This window comes from Phodopus roborovskii, unplaced genomic scaffold (assembly GCF_943737965.1).
Source record: "Phodopus roborovskii unplaced genomic scaffold, PHOROB, whole genome shotgun sequence".
In the NCBI taxonomy this organism is placed as follows: Eukaryota; Metazoa; Chordata; class Mammalia; order Rodentia; family Cricetidae; genus Phodopus; species Phodopus roborovskii.
This window is the reverse complement of record NW_026125865.1, coordinates 126,336-130,037: the sequence shown is the minus strand read 5'-3', so window position 1 is coordinate 130,037 and position 3,702 is coordinate 126,336. Positions and strand designations below refer to the sequence as shown.

The following is a 3,702-nucleotide window of genomic DNA, read 5'->3' as shown; positions in this document are numbered from 1 at the left end:
TAGACTTTACTGAAGTCAAACCTGGAATGTATGGTTATAAATATTTACTAGTTTTCACAGATACCTTTTTCAGAAGGGATGAAAACTTTCCCTACCAAACATGAGACTGCAAAAATGGTTACCAAAAAACTCTTGGAAGAAATCTTTCCCAGATATGGGATGTCACAGATAATAGGATCAGACAATGGGCCTGCCTTCGTCTCCCAGGTAAGTCAGCTGGTGGCCAGGTTGCTGGGGATAAATTGGAAATTACATTGTGCTTACAGACCCCAGAGTTCAGGACAGGTATTAAAAAAATAAATAAAACCATTAAGGAGGCTTTATCCAAATTAATGCTTGAAACTGGCTCTAAGGACTGGGTACAACTCCTACTTCTGGCCCTCTATCGGATCAGAAACACTCCAGGCCCTCATGGCCTAACTCCCTTTGAAATCCTATATGGCAGTCCACCGCCAGCTGTATCATTCTTTGATGCTGACATTTCTGATTTTGCAAACACCCCTTCCATACAGGTGCATCTATGAGCCTTACAGATAGTCCAAGAAGAGGTCTGGAAACTTCTGGAGGCCGCATACCGGGAGGAACAAAGAACCATTTGTCAGCCCCACTCTTTCTAGATTGGCGATTCTGTCTGGGTTCGGAGACATCAGACTAAGAACTTAGAGCCCTGCTGGAAGGGCCCTACACTGTGCTCCTGACAACTCGCACAGCCCTGAAAATAGATGGGATTACTGCCTAGGTGCATTTTAAATAGACTGGTACTGTTCGTAAGAAAACACACACACACACACACACACACACACAGACACTTGTCATTTGTTCAGGCCCTAGTTTTGACCCAGCAGTACCAGCAATTAAAACAAATGAAAACTGAGAAACCATGAATAAAGGGTTTTATTCATTTTATAGAAAAAGGGGGGGGGGAATGAAAGACCCACACTGTGCTTATTGCCTGTTTGAGCTGCTCTCATTAATTGCCAAGGTCAAGTTATGAGAAAAGTACAGGAGGGAACCAGGTGCTGCTCTCATCCTACGCCAACCAGATATCTGTGGTCTACAGCTTGGACTAAAACAAGGTCAGCAGGACGGTATCCGGGATGCTGAGATAGTCATAACTGAATTCTTTGTATTCTTTGTGCCCAACCCGAATAACCAACTGTCCTTGGTTAACTACAACTGCTACATTTAGATGAAACAATGAAATCCCTGTAACCATGCTTCTGCTTCTGTAAGCCTGCTTCTTGCCACCCCAACCCTATATAAACTGCCTGAGTTTTAACCTCAGCACACTCAGTCCCCCGAAAGACTGAAGCGTCCGCAGGTACCTGTGTGAGCAATAAATAACCTCTTGCACTTGCATCCAGTGGTCTGGTCTGGTCTTTTGGGGGCAAGGGCCTTCCCCCTGACAGGCTCCCAACTCTTGGGGTCTCATGGGGGGTCTATCAATGGGAAAGTACAGGAGGGAACCAGATGTTCCTCTCCTCTGATGCCTACAAGATATCTGTGGTCTGCAGCTTGGACCAAAGCAAGGTCAGCAGGACGATATCTGGGAACAGAAGGTCCTGGGAGCATTCTATCCAGACCACCAGAGTGCTGAGATACTTATAACTGAATTCTTTGTGCCCAACCTGAATAAACAACTCTGTCCTTGGTTGACCCCAATTGCCTTAATTGAATGGACCAATGAAATCCCTGTAACCATGCTTCTGCTTCTGTAAGCCTGCTTCTTGCCACCCCAACCCTATATAAACTGCCTGAGTTTTAACCTCGGCACGCCCAGTCCCCCCGAAAGACTGAAGTGCCCACAGGTACCTGTGTGAGCAATAAACAGCCTCTTGCGTTTGCATCCAGTGGTCTGGTCTCATCTCTTGGGGCAAGGGCCTCTCCCTGACAGGCTCTGAACTCTTGGGGTCTTTCAGAAGGACATTATACCTGATTTTAAATAAACTTTGTGTTTAGTACTTGTTTGATGCTTAGCATTGAAAAAAAATATACAGTGAGTCCCTGTAAATGAATTACATTTGAACTTATTGAATCTATAAGTGTAGCTATGAACACATTAAAGAATTTGATCATTTATTAACACCCAGGCACACCTTGGCCCAACCTCTTGTGTGTGTGTGGGGGGGGGGAGCAAGCAGTACCCTGACTTTATATGCAGGTGTAAAAGGTCCCTTTAAGAAACAAGCTCCCCACTGGCTGCTCTGTAAAGCCATCTTTGCATTGTTCCCTGGCCCTGCTCTGTGCTTGCTGCAGCCACCTTTGCTGCCTGCCACCTGCTGCCTCCTTCTCCTCTGCTGCCTCCTCCTCTACTGCCTCCTCCTCTGCTGCCTCCTCCTCTGCTGCCTCCTCCTCTGCTGCCTCCTCCCGTCTCCTCTGCCTCCTCCCGCCTCCTCCTCCTGCCTCTGTCTCCTCCTCCTGCCTCTTCCTCCTCCCGCCTCCTCCTGTCTCTTCCTCCCACCTCCTCCTCTTCCTGTCTCCCCCTCCCGTCTCTTCTTCCTGCCTCTGTCTCCTCCTCCTCCCACCTCCTCCTCTTCCTGTCCCCTCCTCCCGCCTCCTCCTCCCGCCTCTGTCTCCTCCTCCCACCTCTGTCTCCTCCTCCTGCCTCCTCCTGTCTCTTCTTCCCGCCTCTGTCTCCTCCTCCCGCCTCTGTCTCCTCCTCCTGCCTCCTCCTGTCTCTTCTTCCCGCCTCTGTCTCCTCCTCCTGCCTCCTCCTCCTGCCTCCTCCCGCCTCCTCCTCCTGCCTCCTCCCGCCTCCTCCTCCTCTTCCTGTCTCCTCCTCCTGCCTCCTCCTGTCTCTTACCCCCCCCACCTCCTCCTCTTCCTGTCTCCTCCAACCGCCTCCTCCTCCTCCTAGGCAGACTCAGGCAGCTTTCTCGCCAGAGCCCTGGAACTCCCATTTCTGTCCTCCCTGGCCGTAGCGGATCACTGGCATGCCCCACCATGTCAGATGTGGCCCTGGATACCAGCTCCGAGATCACCAAGGACTTGAAGGAGAAGGAAGTTGTGGAGGACGGAGAGAATGGAAGAGATGCACCTGCCAATGAGAATGCTAATGAGGAAAATGGGGAGCAAGAGGCTGACAATGAGGTAGATGAAAAAGAAGGAAAAGGTGGGGAGGAGTAGGAAGAAGGTGATGGTGAGGAAGAGGATAGAGATGAAAATGAGGAAGCTGAGGCCCCTTCGGGCAAGCGGGTAGCTGAAGAAGATGAGGATGATGACCTTGATACCAAGAAGCAGAAAACTGATGAGGATGACTAGACAGCAGAAAGGAAAAGCTAAACTTAAGGCCACCGTGACCTATTGACCATCCACTCCCTGTCTCAGAATTAAAACATGGTCACCTTCGAGTAGAGGAGCAGGCCCTGCCTGCGCACAGTGGGCAGTGCCATCCACAGATGACATGTGCTCTCCACCACCCCACCAAAAACACAACATGAATTTGCAACAGGGGAGGAAAGAAAACCAAAACTTCCAAGGCCCTGCTTTTTTCTTAAAAATACTTTAAAAGGAAAATTTGTTTGTATTTTTATCTACATTTTATATTTTTGTACATATAGTTAGGGGTCAGCCATTTTTAATGATAACGGGTGACCAAACCAGCCTTCAGAGCCATCTCTGTCCGTCCTACTTACTGACTTTACTTGTGGTGTGACCATGTCCATTATAATCTCAAAAGGAGAAAAAAAATTGTTAAAAAAA

At 48.8% G+C, this 3,702-nt stretch overlaps 1 pseudogene; it reads left to right on the top strand.

The window, feature by feature from the left end:
- The first annotated feature begins 2,943 nt into the window (after positions 1-2,943).
- LOC127217858 (prothymosin alpha-like) lies at positions 2,944-3,313 on the top strand (annotated as a pseudogene).
- Positions 3,314-3,702: the final 389 nt, after the last annotated feature.